We start from the raw sequence: 23,046 nt of genomic DNA on the forward strand, positions 1-23,046 counted from the left end.
AAGAAGTTGGCATTAAAGTGTGAACAAGCTGAGAAAGAAAATGTAATGACAGATGTCAGTGTCAAGAAGAGGTTATGGCAATCTGATGAGTTTCACAGAAATAATCAGATAACGAGGAAAGGATGAATGAGACACAGAAAGACTTAATTGTTGATTACTTATTAGACAGAATCTGACGTTCAAATTATAATATGATTATAATATATATAATATGGTTACTGTGATGAATGACATTCATGTGTCACCCTTTAAACAGAAGAAACAGGGACAATGTCAAAAAGCATTATACTGCCAAAATGACAATGTGTTAGAGAAAGACAGATTGATTGAATAAATTCATAATTACTAACACATCTGTGGAACAAATATTGGGTGCAAATGACTATAGCAAGAGGGATTATGTAAAATATATGGATTATTGGCTTTAAGACATCACAGAGTAAAAGAATAACACAAAATGTAAGATTTGCATTACACAAATGCTTTGCCTTGTTTCTTCTAATCTATTTATGTAGGCCTATTTTACAAAAATACATGTATATCTGTAATTCATATCACAAAAGTATTGGGACAATAGACAGATACTAAAAGTCAGCAGTTCAAAATGTATTAATCAAAACGAAGGCCCACCCTCAGCTTAAATGACTTTAGCAGTCATTTTGATGGATGTGAAGTAATGTGTCTATCTTTCTGAAACACAGATTCCTAGTGAATTGGGGGAATTCTGATTTATCAATTCAGTTCATCACATAGGTGTTCTAAGGGATGGACGTCAGGCAATTGCATTTTTTCAGTGCTATTTTCCTTGAACCTCTGTGTTGCACTCTATATATAACAATATAATACATTTTAAAAATATATATAACATTACCAGTTTACTAGGTTCTTGTCCTGGAGAAGATATCTGTGCAGTTTAAAGCATCAACTATTAATATACACAGCTCTGGAAAAAATTAAAAGACCACTGCAAATTTATTTTAAATCAGCATGTCTACATGTATGGCAGCCATTCCATTCCAGTGTCTGTTGAATTCCATCACAGGCACAACTCATTCTACTGAATGAGCTACTGATTAGGTGATCACCTGAACCAAATCTTATTTAATGAGAAAAGTATAAAAACCACTGCTGTAGTCATCACTATACTCTTGCAGTAGGACCAGCTGGATTGCAAAAACAGTGCTAGTAATACCTCAAAAGTAATTAAGTAATTGTAATCAAAAAATAACTATTGACTATGCCAAAAGAGTTGAAAAGGAAAGTTCTGAGTGAGGAAAAGAAGGGTTCAATTCTGTCTTTACTGGCAAAGGGATACAGTGAGTGTCGGGTTGCTTCCATCAAAAATGGTGGTTCATAAGAACAAGGTCAAGCAGCCGACATTAGGGACAACAAAGCTACAGACCGGCAGAGGGTGAAAATGACTCTCCACTGACTGGGATGACCTATAAATAGTAAAACCAGAGAAAATGATAATTTTGCAGTGGTCTCTTAATTTTTTTCCAGAGCTGTATTTTTTTAATAAACAAAAGTATGGACATTATATTCTTTACCATCATTTTACTTGGTGCTTTGATACAGTTCCATGTTGTTCAATCATGCAAAGTGTTTCAGTTTCTGAAGTGCTAAAGCAGACATAGGCTATGCCACAATAGTATCACCACATCATTTGACATTATGTATAATAAACCTTTAATCTAATGCAAGCCAGTCCACAAGTATACTTTGATTCCTCCATTAGAAAAATATTGTTTTGTTAATCAAAATTCAGATTCTTGTCATGTGTCTTGACAGTTTTCATATTGTACAGTATGTGTTTAGTTTAGACTATTTGTGTTTTCTGTGAGAAAAAGATTTTTGGCTCATTCCATGGTTTCCTGCTTGCTCTAGCACAGTACTGCTTTCATCATAACGGATGTTTCTAGATTCTGCCAAAGCATTCTTTATGTTCTTGGACATTAATCAAGATTTATCTAATTTAGATATACAGCAATACCTGTCCAAACCAGGGAATGGACTATGGCTGATTTATTTCCTAAACTCTCATATTGGAATTAAGAACTTCCTGTTTCTTATGAACCCTGTTTTCCTACCTGTAGAATACTGTAAAAAGTGGCATACATCACAAGATTAAAGAACCAACTCTACATAGTTAAAACAATACTGTTTTCATTTTTTTGTAATTATTAAATAATACATCTGAAGCTTAACTCATACTATATAAAATATAAGCTTGACATTGCTGTGAAGTCACCTTTCTGCTGTCAGTTTGACAGTTTTGCACATTCCACTATTTGAACATTCACCCAAAGCTTTTTCCACTGACTGAAAATTCATTTAAATAGTGCTGACAAGGTGTATCTGCTTGCCTAAAGAAATGGCATGTCCACTGCCTGTTTCTCTGACCATAGTAGGATGGAGTGTGATAGACTGTTTCGGACCTTGAACAAAGTTGATATCTTTGTACAACTTGAGTTAAAAAAAGACCCATTTTCCATTTTGCAAGCTATCTATACCTTGCCCTGCGGGTCTCCTCCTGTTGGAGCTGTTATCTGCTGGTTATTATTTGGCTGAATGAGCTGAAGCATGGCTCCCTGGGCAGTTTTTTGACATAATGACTGATTATGTGCTGGAGCTGAGAAAATTTCGAGGCAATAAGGCATCTGTGAATAATGACAGTAGATGTAATATCCTCTTTGTTTGTTACCTTAATCAAGACTCAGCTAGTTACTTTAATTACCCTTAAACAATATTAATCTATCCTATTTTATATTATTTTTATATTATTATTTATATAGCATTTTTATTCTTTATTATTTTCATGTGTGATTATACTAGTCTAAATATGTGGTTTCAAACTGTTATAACTCCATCGCCTCTGCTGCTTCAAATACCTCTATTGCTACTTCTAATGCTGCTGTAACTATTGCTGTAATAGTTCTACTGCTTTCTATACGAAAACTATATTATGCATTATATTAACAATAACATCAACTGAAAATTGCTATAAATGAATAAGTGCATAATATACAGTTAATAGTGAAATGGTTCAGAAGAAATAACCTTGAAAATCATTAAAATAATGGAATCAATCTTATTAGCAAACCTACAACAAACAAAAAGTATATTGCATAGAATATGGATGCAAAACAATAGTACATACAAAACCAGAATAACAATGTTAACTGGAAAATAATAAAGTATCATATTGATGAAAAAGAAAGCAATGATGCAATGACCAGGTTTGGCTGTGATGTTCCAATTGTAAGCAAGGAAGCATTAAGTACAAAGTAAATGAAATAAATACAATGGTGAGGGTTTGCACCTCCAATTAAAAAAAATACAATTGTGTTTGTGAAAACAGGAACGCCTGAGCCAGTACTTACAGCTCTGACATTTAGGTTTTCAATTAAGTTCAAGGTGAAATAGAAATTGTCATCTCTGAAAGCGTTTTGCTCCAGTAGGTCCACACATCCATCCAAGCACAAGACAACTATGAAGATACTGTGAAGAGATCATTTTGACAATTTAGCACAGCAGAGAACCAGTTTCAAGTGTCAGCCACTGTTATCCCAATTTCAGGCAGAAACATACAATTCATTGCCAATTACATAAATAATAATAATAAAAAGGAACAGCATCACTTTAAATGCGTACAGTAATCTGATGGAATCCTTTCCTTGCCTGCCACACTCTGTTCTATTGATTAGGGAAATCAATTCTGCTTGAAGTAGAAGCATATACGTAGATTCTGAAATGCAGCAGAAATACTCAAGATCTAGACTATAGAATAAGATTTGAGTTGGGATTTTTTTTTTTGTTCATTCGTGAAGAGAAGAAGCTGTTATTTATATACAGCCAGTCAACACAACTCAGGATGCTACCCAAAGAGTACTACAATCCTGTGCCCCCCTCTTTACCCCTTCCAGTACTCAACTCTCTACTTTTGCTGGATTCTGTGGTTCACCTCCACACTCTTCTACAGCACTTTCCCTATTAAACTCACTCATTCTCCTCTGTTGTTCCCCAGTAGTGTAACCCGTTACCTAGAAATATAAGGACTGCACCATGTCTGACCACCGTCCATTATTTCAGCAATTCAGAATACATCTAAAAATTGTGGAAACTATAAACTATTATCATCGGTGCTGCCCTACTATGCCAACCAAAGATGACATCACAAGCACCCTTTCTTATTTCTTGTTTGTAATATGTGCTTGCTGTGGAACCATATTGTACTATAATCCTTCACCTAATATACAATTATCTGTAGTGTTTCTTCAGCAGTATTTTTGTATAGTGGTGTTGTTGTTGTTGTGAAATTGCTATATACTATGTGACATTTTCAAGAATGTACCTTTACTGTTGCCCACAAACCTATAATGGATAATGGATAATGGATTTTTTGTTGTTGAACTTGAGTTGCTTATTACAAGGGAGTCATCCACACAAAATAATAAAAGGCTTTTGGGAAAGGTTTACATTTCATTGTAAGTGACGTGAGCCTGGGCACCACCTTCCAAAGGGCATAGTGCCTTCTAATGACAGATCACATCGGCATAGAAAAACAGAATTGTCTGTGAAAGAGTCCTGATGCATCAAGCAGGAGATATAGTTCCTGCACAGACCACCAGCTGTTGCTATTCTGTAGCCAAAATTGCAGTACACAACAAAGAAGCACAGCGTCAAAGCATCACATGGCATGGCCCAAAAGTAGACACAAATTCTATTGAGCACATGTGGACTATCCTCAGCCAATGCTTCAGAACCCATCTCAGTAAAACCCACTTCCCTGTATTCCTTAACACATTATGGGCACACAGCAAAGAAAGGCACTACAAAGAAACACCCACTCACGTATTGCCAATGCACGGTTCCAGAATAAACAGATGCTCTTTGAATCTTCCTCATCTATATACGTCTGCCAGCTCTTCATGCATTTGATTATCTGTAATGTGACTGTATATTTGACTGTCTAATTGACTTTCTAAGGCTTTGTTACCTGTAAACACTAACATATGTATGTTAGAAACATATATTCAGCTTGATATTTATCCCAAGTTCAATTGATAAAATCAAAACACATGTCAGAAGTAATCACCCTATACCTAGAATGAATTTGAATTAAGCCACATGAAATTAAGGAGACAAATGTATTAGCTGTCTGCAATCATGTAGCATATAATATAAATAAAAGCAGCCCATACTTCAGAAATTTGCTTTGTAAATGGAGCCTCAAATGAAGTGCATTTGCCCCTAGACTATTTTGTCATGTAAGATCACTATTACTGCATTAAGAATACTGCCTTTAAAAATAATAAATCAGACTGCTACATCATTTGCTGTAAACTTGTATTAAGATATGTCATAAGATTGGCTTCAGTGTATGGGATCAAGCATTTGCTATGACTGAGAGAGAGTTAATTTTCCATGTTGTGCCCATTTTCTAAATATAGTAAAAGTTAAAATGGGTCAGAAATGTAACTGAAAGTCTTAAGGTATGTGTATCCTGTTCTTACTCTAGTATAATATATATGGCTCTTGAAACTACTTTCTCTGCTACAACCAATATATTATTAAAACTGTGTTTAATTGAATTTGTTTATTCATTATTTCAACAAATACAGGCCTGTGAAGGTCTCAGTGGTTTTAGAAACACAAATACAAGTTGTCACTTACTTTAATTCATATGCAACAGCAGGTGCAAGCTTTCATTGAGAATTCAAGCCCAAACCTGGCATTCATTAACAAAAGCACTATAAATTAACTTTTTACCACCCTTAATGCTATTCCACTGCACATTCTTTTCAGTACCTTTCTTTTCTAAATAATAGTTCTAGTCATTCAGGTATGGGACAGAAAGAATGTTTTCAGAAGTTTGAGATAACATTTGGAACTGAAACGTACACAGACTGTTAAAACACATTAAGCATGTAATAAGTTGCTTGTCTCCTCTTTTGCATTGTTACAATATTAGCAGCACAAACAAGTTTAGTGCACTTCAGTCAAAAAATCAAAAGGTATCTAAGACTACATGTTATGTCTTGCACTGTACAAAATGTGTATTTATTAACTGCTATTTAATTTTATTTGTATAAGAAAAATTAAAATGAATCAATTCACTAAAATCTAAAATTAGCCTGCATAAATGACATGCAGAATAAGCCAGAAAAGAGTGTTGTTAGTATGGTCATGAAGCCAAACATTCATTTTAATTTAGGAAACTAACTTACACTATTTTCGTATGGATACTTTATCTAGTGATGACTTTTTGGGTACAAAAAAGAAAGAAAAAACATTGTCACACTGCATAAATAATGTGTCATTAAACACAAATACCTGCCGAAATTTCAACCACAAATGCTAACTACATTCTGATTGGCTACAGAATGTACAGGTGTACACTGCTGAAAGTCAATGCATTTCCAATGCTTTTTCTCACATAGGGCGTGTGAAAGATTGATCTTGCGTTGAATGTGATGCATTCCTTGTGTTAAATATCACAGTAGAATTAGCGAGTCTCAGTTCTTCCACTGGGCAGAGTGCCTAAAAACATTAAATGTGCCCCAAAAAACAATGAAGAACCTGAAGAAAATCCGGTGTTAAGATGAATATCATTTACAGATACAGTACTTTCAAAACCATTCAGAATACCCTTTAGCATTACAGCAATACATTCAGTAAGGGTGTATCCAACTTGTTTTCCTATTGGCTGCAGCAGAAAGGCTGACATAGGGGCGGGATGTAACATCTGTCTGGGCTCAAGCTTTGATCCAACTGGTTCTGGTTCACCACTGTGCTGTTGATTCCATATCATGATATGTTACGTGTAGTAAGTGTCCTGGTGTTTTATTATAAGGAAGAGGTCAATGACAATATTTAAAGTGAAATGTGGAAAGTTTTATTATAATAATATCCAATTCAGCAAAGGAAAATTATATTTGGAAATATTAGATGACCCACCTGAAAAAACAAAATAATGTGCATTGCCAAAGTGATAGTGAAAGCATTCAGAAGACATTTTGTTCATGCCTACGATTAAGTAAAGAAAAATAACAATAACGGCCACATGGCTCCATTGAAGGAAAAGACCATCCAGCAAGACAATGAGCCCAAACACATTAAAACCTATAAATACATGGTTCATTGACCACAAAATCAACATTTTGCAATGGCCAACTTGGCCGAACTTGAACCCCATTAAAAAAGCTGTGGTTTGAATTGAAAAGGGCAGTGCATAAGCGCAAACCAAAGAATATCAAGGATCTGGATAGATTTGGTATGGAGGAATGCTCCAAGATCCCTTCCAATGTGTTCTCCAATCTCATTACAAAATTATAGAAAAAGGCTCAGTGCTGTTGTCCTTGCAAGGAGGGGAGCACAAAGTCCCAGAAACAAGGGTGCCAATAACTGTGACTTCGGTTTAGGGAAATAAATGTATAATTTGAAAAAATAAAATGATTTTGGTTATCATTAATAAAGTACTATATATTCTACATTTCCATCGCCAAGCAGCTTGGTGAGAAGGTGACAACAGTTGGTGCGATTATTCGCAAATGGAAGAAACACAAAATAACTGTCAGTCTCCCTCGGTCTGGGGCTCCAAGCAAGATCTCACCTCGTGGAGTTTCAATGATCATGAGAATGGTGAGGAATCAGCCCAGAACTACACGGGAGGATCTTGTTAATGATCTCAAGGCAGCTGGGACCATAGTCACCAAGAAAACAACTGGTAACACACTACGCCGTGAAGGACTGAAATCCTGCAGCGCCCGCAAGGTCCCCCTGCTCAAGAAAGCACATGTACAGGCCCGTCTGAAGTTTACCAATGAACATCTGAATGATTCAGAGGAGAACTGGGTGAAAGTGTTGTGGTCAGATGAGATCAAAATTGAGCTCTTTGGCATCAGCTCAACTCGCCGTGTTTGGAGGAGGAGGAATGACCCCCAGAACACCATCCCCACCGTCAAACATGGAGGTGGAAACATTGTGCTTTGGGGGTGTTTTTCTGCTAAGGGGACAGGACAACTGCACTGCATCAAAGGGAAGATGGACGGGGCCATGTACCATCAAATCTTGGGTGAGAACCTCCTTCCCTCAGCCAGGGCATTGAAAAGGGGTCATGGATGGGTATTCCAGCATGACAATGACCCAAAACACACAGCCAAGGCAACAAAGGAGTGGCTCAAGAGGAAGCACATTAAGGTCCTGGAGTGGCCTAGCCAGTCTCCAGACCTTAATCCCATAGAAAATCTGTGGAGGGAGCTGAAGGTTCGAGTTGCCAAACGTCAGCCTTGAAACCTTAATGACTTGGAGAGGATCTGCAAAGAGGAGTGGGACAAAATCCCTCCTGAGATGTGTGCAAACCTGGTGGCCAACTACAAGAAACGTCTGACCTCTGTGATTTCCAACAAGGGTTTTGCCACCAAGTACTAAGTCGAAGGGGTCAAATACTTATTTCCCTCATTAACATGCAAATCAATTTATAACTTTTTTGAAATGCATTTTTCTGGATTTTTGTGTTGTTATCCTGTCTCTCACTGAAAAAATACTTTTTTCCCTCACTGTATGTACTGAACTCAATTATGTTCTTTTTATATGATGCAAGAAAATGCTTATACCTATATCAGGTGCCTGGGTTCTTGTGTGATTTGCTTACCACTAAATACCTCTCACTCAAAGCAAATTTGCCTGCTATATGGTGAGAGATCTCCTACCTAATGCTTTTAAAATCTAGTAGTATTGTGTTTAAAGTTGCTTTGCATAATGTAAGTAACATTGATGCCTGTGCTAACTCAAGATCATTAGATGTTTTGGTTACAATGCTTATGGCTTCACAAGAAAAACAACACGTATACTTAATTTGACAAATTACTGTGTAGGGTTATATACGTGCGTGTGTGCGTGTATGTGTAATTGATTTATTTACTGTCCTTCTATGCCATCTTCAATTCAAAAATAAGAAAGAAATTAGCTCTTGTAGACTGCATGTGTTTGCCAGAAACCCCCTGGATTGGAGAAGCAATGGCAATGTTCTGATTGATTGTTGTATTTGCTTCCTCTACCTGCCTCTAACATTGTCTGCACTGCACTCGGAAATAGGAAATGCCATGAACTTTGCACCACCAGAAACCTGTTTTTGTTGCAGGCTTTAATCTCTCATGCATTGTTTCCAGTGAGATTGTAGGAAGTGACAGAGCATATATAGTTTCAGAACCAGGGGTGTTACAGTTTTTTATGACAGTTTTTGATGGCTTGTCAAGGTATGAAGTTGATCCTATACAATTCAGGCATAATTATGACAGGTATGCCAATTAAATCAGGAACGGCATGCTATTTTAAAGATACATTTCAGGCATTAAATCAGAATATGCCAATTATATGGAAAACAGCCTTCATAAATATTTTTGAAAAACAGGTGTTCATTCTCCTCCAAGAACAGTTTTAAATGCAGTTTATGGGCAGTCAAAAAATGTTTCAATGACTACTGAACTATATATAAGGTAATTTGTTTTACTTCAATGCTTTAGCTTTTTTTCTTAAACACTTAATTTCTGGAAACAGATGCTAAGGAAATTACAGACAGACTACAAGTTGCTAATCATGCAAGTCTCTACATACAGTACAGTTAAATCCATTATAATGTGGATTATTGCAGATAGTTCCAGGTTTATATTTTACTGTTTTCACCTAGAATGGAGACCGTTCCACATTATTCTTGCTGTGCTAGTGTGTTCACATTAAATTGCTGTCAAAGGGTAAATTCATCACTGTGGAATCCTTGATAAGGAGATTTCATGTTAGCCTGACCCTGGGGAGATTAATCTACAATAAATTGGGGTGATGTATTTTGCTGTACATTTTAAATGTGTTTTTTATGTGTCCCCTCCTTATGTGCAGTGCGGCGATAGTCATTCAACTTGAAGCACTATGTCTCTTGTTCGAACATGGTAGAGAGGTAGACAGCATTCATGTATCGCTTGTCAAGCGATCTCCTTCTTTTCACACTTCAAGTTCACAGTGTAAACAGCAGGGCTAAAGTCTTTTATGGAGTACTAGTGCAGCTAAAACTAATTACACTGCAGTGCTCAGAGGAGCTGTGGAAACCTTGGCTAATTTTGAGCCAAGACAATCCGGCAGCTTTTAGATAATTGCACGTTGCCAATTAACTACAGACCAAAGAATGTATTGTTTTTACGTTTTTTCAGTAAACCACATTAGTTAATATGATATTCTTTTAAACTACACTTGATAATGGCTATAAAATGAATATGCTCACCATGTTTATACGTTTGCATTGCTAGCTTAATATAAGTCAATAATGTGGTTTAAGTGACATTATTCTTTTTACCTTTCCAAACTATATTCATATTCATTCACCATTTAATTGCTTCTGTTTCATCAAAGGTTTACTCTAGAGAACTCCTGTATCCCACTTTCAGATTTATGCTTCGGCCAAGAGATGGCTCTCTAATTTTACGCATGGTTAGTCATTGCTGAGTTCCCCCATATATCTTAGGTTTTTATTAAAAGTCTGTCAAAGCTGGAAAAAACGTGTTATTGAAATTTACATTTGGAACCCCACCCATTAAAGTGAACCTAACAAAGTCAATTTCCTTAAAATCAGTTCTGCCATTACAGAGATCATTTCACAAACACAAAACGCAATTTAAGCTCTATAAACTTCATTTGTATAATTAAAAAAGTAAAATATTTGGTTTTCAAGTTTGCATTTCAAAGAAAAAAGATCAGGTGTAAAGGTTTTTCGTTTTTCATTAGATTTTTTTTAAATATAAACATAATGAAAACTTTTATGTCATTATGGAACTCACTGCAAAGTACCATTGGTAACACATTATACTGACACGTTTCTTCAATTCCAATGTAATGACTCATGAAGTCAAAGCTTTTTGCATGCATGGTGTACACATTTTTAGTACGTATCAATTAATTAATTTTCCAAACTTAAATCTGACCTATGAAGATAGAAATTATATTTTGAATATCTACTGCACCGATTTAACAGTCACTGATCCCACTGATTTGTATTGACTTCAGACATCTAGCCAGTCATGCACACTAACTTCTTCCAGTTTGCATGAAGAAATCCCTGTAATTATTTTTCTTCCTGCTAGTAATTCATTGAGGTAATATGAAAGGATGTAACTGTTCTGGTCATGAGAACACTGTGATTAGTAAAAGCTTGCTTTTTAAGTATAACGTATTACATTGTATTATTATTATTATTATGATTACTACTACTACTACTACTACTACTACTACTAATAGATCACATTTATTGTTAAGTTGAATGGTTATAGGTATGAACATTTCATCTTTATTTATAATTTATAATTATTTCATTAAAAAGTGGAATCTGAAAATGATCACACGCCTATATAAACCTGACACAAAGATTTGCCCATAGCAGTCTTTCACTGCACTTGAAATTTACATTAGAATTTTGATGTGGTTTGACAGAAATCAGGCAGTAAGAGAACCCACTGCATTGAAGCATCCATCTTCCTATTTAAATGTTTTTGTAGTTCCACACACACATATACCAATGAATAGCATTGAAAACATCTGGCCAATATACAATATACAATTTACATTTTATTCAAATATGGTTACTTAAGAAATTCTCAACCTTGGCTATCAAATAAATATGAGATTAGAATGTTCAAATACATTTCAAACTGTTATTAACAAAATATACAACTTTACCATTGCTGTCAACCAATATGTTTGTATTTTGAATATTAGCTATAATATTTTATTTTATATGTAAATCTTAATAATTATTGTTAATAATAATTTACATAAAATTAAAACATTCCTGTTATAAATCACAGAATGGAAAAAAAAATACACAAAGCAACCCCCCAAGAAAGGAAGGAAGGAAGGAAGACAGAAAGAAAGAATGAATGAAAGAAACATAAAAATGTAGTTATGATTACATTGTCCATCTGGAATGTGCTTCATAAAAGCTTACTTCCATTAGGCTATAACACTGCAAGTTTTGTGCTCTCACTGTTGCTGAACCCAGCATGTCAGGGCTGCACTATTCATTGGGCATTTTAAAAGATTAGTCTGGCCAGAGATAATTTAAACAGCTTCAATTATGTACAGAAAAGACCTTGTATTGAATTGATATTTACTTGCATCTTAGATTTCCACAATCCACAATTTCACCGAGTTCTGAAGACTCTTGCTTTTAGATTTTATTACTAACGTTGTGTGTGTATGTCATGTCGACAGTTATACAATATATTCCTGTCTCATACCATTACACACAGCTATGGGTTTTACAAAATAATATATCTGGTATTTGGTGGATCATGTTCAAGCTATTTCATCAAGTACACAAAATGACTGGAGAGATTTAAGGACCAACCCTGACCCAACCAGTCCATGATCATTATGCTTTTTTTTACATGCTAATTTAAGCTTTCCATTTTAATTTTCTGATTTCTTTGCTTTTAGTAGTTAATGTGCACTTTTGCTTTCTTGCTCACATACACTGTATTGCTTCATTTAGTCGTTTGATTTAATCTAGCAAGTTCTAAATGAAAGACATGGGTCTGTAAATCAAGTCAAGCTGCTCTACATCTTCTTTATGATGTCTTCTGCCTTTAATCTTGCAACTCACTCACAGATGACTGCATTATCCTGATACATGCAAGTACATTTTCAGAAGCGTGTCACCCAGATCAAAACTGGTTAGTGATCTGTAGAGTTTGCTGAAATTTCAGTTGATGAGGAACCCGTGATAAGTGTATATTTCATCATTTGAATTTCACCCAGTTTTGCATGGTTTTATTTAATTCTTTCCATGTTGGCTGCTATGTACTGTGTAATAGCTGGTTGTTCTTTTTTCTTGAAGTGTAAAAAGTGGTTGATTTGAACATGTACCTGTATGCCTCAAAAGGTGAACTGCCTTTGCAGATACCCTTGTCAAAATTTCACAGTACACTTGAGCTGTGACCCATACAATTTTCTCCTCTGTTGAGTTTAATAGGGTTCTGGAAGGCTCTTTATCTCTTCTGTGAACGTATTATTGCCGTAGTATTGTTATTTTTTATTTGGATGAATTTCTTCTTCTGGAGGGTGTACAAACCTTTTCTTTATACAAATTACACTGGTGTTTAAACACCTTCTCTATCAATGCACCACTTTTTGCTGGGCCTTGCAATATGATACCATCAAAGACATTTGACTCGCTCAGAAACCGTGCCTGTCTCCCTGTCTGTACTCCTTGGCTACAGCCTAATTTACTGCTCTATCAATAGGCACTCCCTACTCAGTGCTCATTGGATCTCTGTTTTCATAGGGTGCTGCTCATCCATCTGTTAATACTTCATACAGGTATTAAAGATTTCCGTATTGGCTTACATGACCATTTATTATGGACTCATAAAACTAAGATACTGTATGTTCTGTAAAGTTGTGTTAAAATACTAATTACTTCTGTGCAAGTTGAATCTTATTTGTGAAGGTCAGAAGGAGAAGTGTTTTTTCAGAGGTCGTTTTTGTCTCACACACTGAAATATAAAGTTAATTTACATGGTGCTTGTCTGGCACATATGTCAATTTAATGCTTGGTTAGAATGGGTGTAGTTAATTTTTTTTTTTGCATATATAACTTTCAGATCTCTATTTCAAACACTTGGCACTCTAAATTAATTTGTATTGTAGATGTTTCTAAAATATGCAAACTTGTGATATTTTCTGAATTGTAAATCAGACATTAGATACTTGGAAATTAACTTGAACTTCTAATGTTGATAGATTCTCGCATTTAGTATTACAATTCACAATTTCTCTGTACACTTACTGAGACAGATTCCTTGGCAAATATGGTTTTGAGCGTTCGGTGTACAGAAACACTCTGTAACACAAAACTGTGAGGACGGATGAGACGTCTGCCTGTAGCGGGTGAACATTTGACCCCTGTATTCCAAAGCGATTGTACCAGAGATTCTGCCGATGACATCATTGAGTCTGTATAACTGTCGGGTCCCATAGTATGCAAGTGCTTAAAGGTCTGTTCTCTAACTTGCTCTAAACCACAAATGAATTGATTTTAGCAAACACTATAACGTAAGTGTAAATTGCTCGAGCTGTCTCGAGGAAATCAATCGGATTGCTTTATTTTACTTCATTTCCATAAATCACACTCCTTTACTGCATTTGTTTAGGTTTTGTGAGACTTTAGTGTTTGAAATAGCACAAGCAGTATGAACGAGTGTAAAGTTCTGATAATATCAATATTACTATTCTTTTCTATTATGATTTTTGGACAGATTTTCACTTATGCATTGTGTCAATTTATTTTGGTAATTGACCATGCTACTCTAGCCAGGGTATGTCCTGGCTAAAAATTGTTATGCACAGGGCAGAGCAGGCCATCAGGTTTTTACACTGCAGTTTCCTGACCATGAAGAAGACATGCTTTGGTCTGAATGAAATGAAGGCCATTATAGGGGTGTAAGAAAGATAAAACAGAGTAATGTAATTATATTGAAGCTGTATAACTTGAAGCTGTATATTTGTATACAAGTTGAGGTTTACATTAAATAATGCAAACAGCCAAGTGCTCTTTCCCAAACATTAACTTATTGTACAGTATAGCAAAGCGGGATTACAGCAGTGCAGTATGATGCCTGTGTGTCCAGCACAGTCACACTGAAAACAGTGTTGCAGCTTACTGTCTGTGCTTTCAGCACAATTTCCACATGGCTGATAAACTGCCTTTGTCAAGCTCTTGGGTGAACTCATACCATTAGGCATCATTTTGAAGATTTCCCCCAATGGCCAAAGCTTAGTTTTATCTATTGAATACATTAATGATCTTGATTTTTAAAGAGATAAAACAAAAGAAACAGAAGAACACGAATAACTTGAAATTAATTAATAATACCATGTGATAACATTGGACACATACAGTATCTCTGCATTTACATCTCATATGAAATAAATCCAGCATCAATACAATATAGATACTAATATATTGGGGATATGTAAAAAAAAAAGGTGAATCAACTGCAATCTCCAGTTTTCTCTGGGCTGAATTTGTCTTCAGCAAACTAAGAGCTTGTATTATTGATATATAAATATACTTTAATTTAAGAATTATTTATTAATCTAAATTTATCACAGAATAACATTGTTTCAAATTAAGTGACTGAACTACAGCTTTGCAATCATGCAGTCATCATTATTGATGCATTTTCACCCATGGATGTTGCTTTCTGGTTTGTTTATACATGCAGTTTCTCTAGGCTTGTACAATTAAAAGTGTTTCATTTCCTTAAGCATTGTTATAGCTTTGTTCAGTTGCTACATATGTAGATGTTCAACTATGAATGCACTATATAATGCAACTTGGCACAAATAACTGGTTGAGGATCCACCAAAATCTATAGGCTTGTTTAATACCAGGCTTAATCAGCCCACTTCAACCCACACACGAACACAAAAAAATCCAGAATTTGGTTTCTGCCTGTGGAGCTTTTTGCATCCTAACAATGGAAAATCAACTTCAGATTTTCGTCTTGAATTAATAGCAGGTACTTTAAAGTGTGAATGTATAGTCTGGCCCAAAAAGAGAGAAATATATTATAATAAAAATGTGGTCACCCCCTTGAGCCCAAGCATTACATTATAACTCAGAGGAAGGAAAATGCTGGACAGTGGATATGATTTGTGTTCTGGGGGCAGCCCCTGGGGTAAATCTCATCCCAGCTCACCCCTGGCTCTTTATGTGGGGCAGCCCTCATTTTAAAAGGGCAACTGTTATCTTGCAGGACCAGTCACCCCTGCCAACTGTTTTTTTTTTTTTTAGTTAAATACATCTTTTTCAGCAAAGTGTGGTGTGAACATGGGGCCAAAGACGGCTACTTCAGAGGCAATCAGGGGAGGTCCTGCCCAAAATGGGATCTTAGATAAAACACTTATGCGCCACAATATTGAAGCTCTAAGTTCATAATAATTTAAAATAAATAAATGGTATTATGTTTGAAACTCTTACAAGTTAAATGACATATTTAGATTAATTATAACAATCAAAATGCAAATGTCACTTTGAGTATTTACTATGGGATTGTAATAGAGTTTAAATCCATGTCTTTGTCCCACAACCTACATCTCAGGAGCTGCTTTGTGCACATAAATCACCCATTAAAAACTAACGTGACCTGAATAGCTCTTCATACATCTATAATCATCTGATCATAGTGGCAAAGGGAGACAACATTTTAAAATTGTATGAAGAGGTTATTAATTGCTGGAATAACCTTAATAACTGTTGACATAATCTACCGGAAGGTTTTTTGAACTTTACTGCAATAGAGAGTTAAGAAGACCTTTTTAAAATCGTACATTCTCTTTGTGAACAAACATCTTCTGCTTAATGGTTGGTGTGTTTAAATAATAACGCATGATGAAGTATATTTAGCAAAGTACACTTTTCTTGTTTTTTGTGTGTGCACTCTTTAAGCAATCCATGTAGCCCAGTATTATATAACTTCATAAATAATGGGCCTGTGTGTCTTGTATGTATGTACCTCAAAGCAGTGATGTCAAAGTAACTGATTCTCTTTTATTCTCAGGACTCTACAGCACAGCTGGCTCTGAAATGTGTTGGATTTGTAAAGCCTTTTGACCAGATCAGGAACATTTACAGGTACATTTTTCATACAATACAACTGGAATTAAAGCTGAAAAAAAGACCAGCTATTTTTAATTACTTTGAGAGACTCAGCCTTCTTTAATACAAAGTCAATTTATGCTCATTAGTAGGCCAACATACTGCACAATGTGAGAGCAGGTTTTGCTTGGTGTCGTTTGCAACATGATTTCAATGACCCTGACTCTGATCCGTCGCTGGATTATTTTTAATACTGACAAAAGTACTTGACCGTTTTTTTTTACACAGAAATATTATGGCTATGTTCAGAGCAAATCAGATGATTGTAATCATGCGGCACACATTGCTTTTCAAATATTCCTAAGTGTGTGTCCACGTTCAGTTATTACCATTAATCAAGCCTTAATATATTTATTAAGATGGCGTAAGGCAGCATGTTGAGAAAGCTAAAACATTAAAATAGCGTATGAAAAGAATGTGAATGTGTAATGGTATAATGTTATGTGATTTTCTATTTCTCTTTCTGTTCATTTAATGTCTTTTTTATGTAGTGATATTGGCTTTGCTTTATTTCGAAGAGACTATCATTCTGTGTAATTCTTTGAGGTTGTGAACATCCCCATAGTGATTAGAATTGCAATTTAACACAAGTGTTTATAACTGTCTGCAGTCTCTTCATCCTTTATTATAATGGAGTAATTTGCTCTCTTTGTTACTGCTCCATTAGTTCTGTGTCAGAAAACCTCCTGCCAAACACAATGTGGTTTTCATTTATATTTGATAAAATAACGCAACTATAAACCACCAAAAAACTAAAAAAACAGATTAAGGCACAGATTAAACGGAATGCCCTCTTTTTATGTAGCTGAAACATAATATCTGGTATTTATCTGCAGATTACATGCGAGATATAAACATAATTTTTTTTTTTTCAGCTAAAACAAGTGGCAAATGATTAATCATAAGAAATATTGAGGTTAATTACATGGCACTTACTTGATCACGTCACATCACATATGGTATGTTATAGAGATAGTGAAATTCTATGTTGAAGATAACCTTCTGTTTTTGACATTACCGATTCTGGCTTCTCTTTAAAAGTTCAGTTAGGTACATTTCGTAGAATTACTTTCCCTGTAGTTAATTTGAGATGATTATTGAGTGATTGATACATTGATAAAGTCTTAAAAACCCTTGATTATGTTTACCTACTGAATGATTCTTAGAAAATAAGAAACATGTTGGAAAGACATTTATATTCACCTGCCATTCAATGAAGTTATTTCTCCAGAAATGTTATGCTTCGGCACAAAGCATGTCAAGAAAAAATAAACCTTTCATCCGTGTAACTTAGTCAGATCACAGGCTATTGGAAGAAAATGTAGAATCATTTAGGAATCCATATCTCATACTGTATTGTGATTGTGTTATTTATTTTGTATTTTGTCTCTTAAATATTATTGATCCATAGCAGTGAGGATGATGAAACGATAATGTGAAAATAAATCCTTTAGCTATGCAAAGAGATGCAGGGTGATACAGCTTGTTCTCTGTGTTACAACAGTCTAGGGCTTGTTTTGTCTCTTTCTAAACTATTTAGAAATTTTATGTTATATGTAATGCATGAGTAAATATAATCAAGATATCAAAAATAATAAACAAATCAATCAAATATTAAGCTAAATATAGAGTATGGGTGTCAACTCTGACAGGGGCCAAATTACACAAACCGTTCCTGTAGTATTTATAGCAGTGGGACTAAGGATTACAATTATTGAAACAGATAGAGCAGAGCACACTGACAAACACTGAAGTGCCCAAAGCGGTTACTACAACCAAGTGAAATCTAAAATACATCAATACAACAGCTGTTTTTATGAACTAGAAAAATATAAAGAGGGTGAAATTCCAGCATCTCCTATACACTCACCTAAAGGATTATTAGGAACACCTGTTCAATTTCTCATTAATGCAATTATCTAACCAAACAATCACATGGCAGTTGCTTCAATGCATTTAGGGGTGTGGTCCTGGTCAAGACAATCTCCTGAACTCCAAACTGAATGTCTGAATGGGAAAGAAAGGTGATTTAAGCAATTTTGAGCGTGGCATGGTTGTTGGTGCCAGACGGGCCGGTCTGAGTATTTCACAATCTGCTCAGTTACTGGGATTTTCACGCACAACCATTTCTAGGGTTTACAAAGAATGGTGTGAAAAGGGAAAAACATCCAGTATGCGGCCGTCCTGTGGGCGAAAATGCCTTGTTGATGCTAGAGGTCAGAGGAGAATGGGCCGACTGATTCAAGCTGATAGAAGAGCAACTTTGACTGAAATAACCACTCTTTACAACCGAGGTATGCAGCAAAGCATTTGTGAAGCCACAACACGTACAACCTTGAGATGGATGGGCTACAACAGCAGAAGACCCCACCGGGTACCACTCATCTCCACTACAAATAGGAAAAAGAGGCTACAATTTGCACAAGCTCACCAAAATTGGACAGTTGAAGACTGGAAAAATGTTGCCTGGTCTGATGAGTCTCGATTTCTGTTGAGACATTCAGATGGTAGAGTCAGAATTTGGCGTAAACAAAATGAGAACATGGATCCATCATGCCTTGTTACCACTGTGCAGGCTGGTGGTGGTGGTGTAATGGTGTGGGGGATGTTTTCTTGGCACACTTTAGGCCCCTTAGTGCCAATTGGGCATCGTTTAAATGCCTACCTGAGCATTGTTTCTGACCATGTCAATCCCTTTATGACCACCATGTACCCATCCTCTGATGGCTACTTCCAGCAGGATAATGCACCATGTCACAAAGGTTGAATCATTTCAAATTGGTTTCTTGAACATGACAATGAGTTCACTGTACTAAACTGGCCCCCACAGTCACCAGATCTCAACCCAATAGAGCATCTTTGGGATGTGGTGGAACGGGAGCTTCGTGCCCTGGATGTGCATCCCACAAATCTCCATCAACTGCAAGATGCTATCCTATCAATATGGGCCAACATTTCTAAAGAATGTTTTCAGCACCTTGTTGAATCAATGCCACGTAGAATTAAGGCAGTTCTGAAGGCGAAAGGGGGTCAAACACAGTATTAGTATGGCGTTCCTAATAATCCTTTAGGTGAGTGTATATCACCATTGTAAAGGTTTTCACAATATAAATATTCAAGTAAAGGCTGTGTGTGGTGATAAAAAAATAACAAAGTACACACATTTGCATTAAAAAAAACCTTTACTAAAAGCCAGTTATTTTTTTTTTTAAAAGACCTTCCTTTTCCCCATTGATTTTATTGCACAGACCTTGATGAATTTTGTGTCCCAAGCACAGACTTCTGATTTTCTCCCTTTGCCTTTGACTGTCTATTTCCTTAGAGAGTAGATTTTTTTCAGTGAAGAGCATTTTTGCTAAAAACAAGGACTGTAGAACCCTCAGACTTTGTTCAGGGATGACAACAAAATGGAATTCAATGTGGCTTTTCATTGGAGAGAAATCAAGGTTACTGGATCTAGCAAGAATTGATCCAACTTATGCAGTTAAAGAGTTACTGTGGCTGTAAACATTGACAAATGAAACACTTATTTTTAATCTGTACACATGTTGCAAAACACTTTGTTACGAAGTATTTTAAAATTATGAACCTAATATGTATTATAAAGCGGCATATGAAATTAAGATATACTATCATTATCATGTAATCAAAATAACTTTCCCTATTGATTCAGTACTTTTAGAAATGGTATTGATCAGATCAGCAAGCTGATGTTTAGCTCTATTTAAAGTTAACAGAAGGAGTGAATAGATGTTTATTACTGGGATTGTGAGAATATGTTACGAAGCTCTGCTTGTTTCATTTGCACCTCAAACAAGACAGGAAAATTGTTAAAACACTGCATATACTACTTAGGTGTGATATATGTTACTTACTACTGTCACATTGCATGTTTTGCTATTTTTCATGTTGCTTTTGAGCTAATCTGTGCCAGATAAGAAATTCACTTTTTGAAATATTAATAGCTGGTAAGCATTTCAGTTTACTTTCAATAAAGTACAGGAGCATTTTTCTTCCACACCCATGTGCACTTACATTGTTTTGATTTAGTCTCATAATGCAAATTATTTTCAAAGTAATCATGGAAAGCAGCAGTTGGCGGCCATTTTGTGCACCTTCAAGTAGACTTTCTCTCTGCCATCCTGAATCAATTAATGTAATCCCTATTTCACAGTCATTCCTTCTTTTCATATACAGCATTAACCCTCTATTAACCCTTAAGACTGAGTTTCAAAAGTAACTACAATAATTTCACAACAGCACAAATATCACAAACTATAGATCTTTCTACTTTTGTCTTACAGACACTTCTTCTAATATTTTAGCAAAGGACACAGGTTAATACACAGTGCATACCTAATGAATACAAATCATTTTTATATTTATTGGAAAAAATATAGATTTAAAGTAAAAAAAAAAGACTAATAAGGAAAACATAATAATAAAGTAACAAAATAACCTTTATAGCATTAATGTGGAAGTACCATGAAAACATATAGCAATCACCAAGTGATGCTCCAGGTATATGTGTAATGTGTCCAAAATTTCTCATGTCATTATTCTCACCCTGAAAACCTTTAGAAGTATAAATTTAAATGTCCTGCACTTTCAAGATTGGTACTTGCATGGATGGTTATTATAAAGGCTGCTGTCTGTCCAACATCACTTGTAGATGACAGCAAATGCCTCAAGATATATAGACCATATTTTGCATATATTCCATCATAATTAAGAGAAAGCGACCTCACAGGTCACAGGCTCACAATCTGCACGTCCTTCACGTACATACGCTGACATGAAAGTGAGTATGAACATTCTTTTGTAATTTACTTTAACTAAAAACTCATCAGGATCTTAACAATGAAAAGTAACATTTCTCTCATGTTTTCTAAACAGCTGAAGCATTATATTGGGATGGCTTGGCTTTTTAAAGTATATTTTAGTTATTTCCTAGTAATAAGAAATAAATCCAGCTGTCATATATGTAATGTATGTATTGCAATGAAATGTTCAAATTCGTTGCTTTGTTATTGAAATAAAATGTATGCAAAACTAAATATATAATTTTAGAAAAAATATATATAATCACACAATGACTAACTTTTAAATAATTTTAAATGCATTGTAGCTTTAATTTTTGAAGTCAAAAGCTATTAAGAAGTGTTCTTCACAATCAAAAAGTCTATTAATGTTGAAAGGTGTCAAATTAATTTTTATCTGTGCACCATTCTCATTATAAACATCTTAATATGTGCTGGCATTAAATTAAGACCTAAATCCGTTGTACCTTCTTTGACTAATAAGTGGTCACTTTAAATTAACTTTAACCTAAAAAAATAAGACATGATTGGAGACTGACTCGAGGCTATTTGCCTGTCGAATTGTGTGAGGTCTGATTTTTACAACACATTCCCCAGAATTCTTTGCAGAATGTCACCTTTTGTTATCATTGAATGAATATGTCTGGAATGTAAGGCGTTGAGTGGTCTGTATTTATATTTCCTTTTTATTTATTTCATTTTTTGAATGTGTTGTCTATACAAATTATTTGAATGTTTGATTGTTTTCTCATAGCACCTCTACTAAGATGATGGATATATATATATATATATATATATATATATATATATATATATATATATATATATATATAATTTTTTTTTTTCTTCTTTTTTTTTCCTTATGGTAGCACAGGACACAGGGCAGGCACACCATGTTGTATCTCCTGTCTTTAGGCTTGAAACTAGAATCCAGCCCTGTTAAAGTAAAAGCAAGTTTGGACTTATTATTGTTGAATTAAATGTAATATGTGTTAGCTTTCCCCTTACAATATAGGGTTTCATAGCAACCAAGAAGCAATCAAAGCAATTTAATTGGAAATTGATTGCCTGATCTCATGTAATGGACAAGTTTGCAGGAGTAAACATGTTACTTCAGGTACTGGCAGTGAGAAATAGTTAGGAGGCGCCATGTCTGGTGGCCGAGGAACCCCTGAAATGGTACCTGGTTAACCTCTCCACCCACCCATCGATATGTGCTTTCAGAAATATTGGGCACATATTGGGAGTATTGATGGTTTGGAAGTAGAAAGTCAGGAGGGCCATATAGCATGGACTGGAAAACCTTATGTGTATATATGTGTGTATATATATATATATTTTTTTTTATTAACTTTATTATAAAATACAAATTTTACCCCCAAATAGCTTTAATTAATCAAATAATTGGTTTGTTTGTTTTTGTAAATGTGACATCAGCAATCCTTCAGTTACACAATCTTATTGTTACAAAGTTTAATTTCTTCAAATAAATCTTATATTTACTTAATTTCTTACCTT

The 23,046-nt window shown here is 35.1% G+C and overlaps 1 protein-coding gene across 7 annotated transcripts in view; it reads left to right on the plus strand.

Annotated features, from left to right (window-relative positions):
- The window catches only part of adgrl3.1 (adhesion G protein-coupled receptor L3.1), a 299,214-nt gene that overhangs the window by 16,993 nt on the left and 259,175 nt on the right, over window positions 1–23,046 (plus strand). For all 7 annotated transcript variants that reach the window (XM_066720389.1, XM_066720391.1, XM_066720392.1 and 4 more), the window contains exon 2: window positions 16,611–16,684. The gene's annotated coding sequence lies outside the window, so the exon portion shown is untranslated. The remainder of the gene's footprint in view (window positions 1–16,610; window positions 16,685–23,046) is intronic.

Source organism: Amia ocellicauda, chromosome 13 (assembly GCF_036373705.1).
Source record: "Amia ocellicauda isolate fAmiCal2 chromosome 13, fAmiCal2.hap1, whole genome shotgun sequence".
Taxonomy (NCBI): Eukaryota; Metazoa; Chordata; class Actinopteri; order Amiiformes; family Amiidae; genus Amia; species Amia ocellicauda.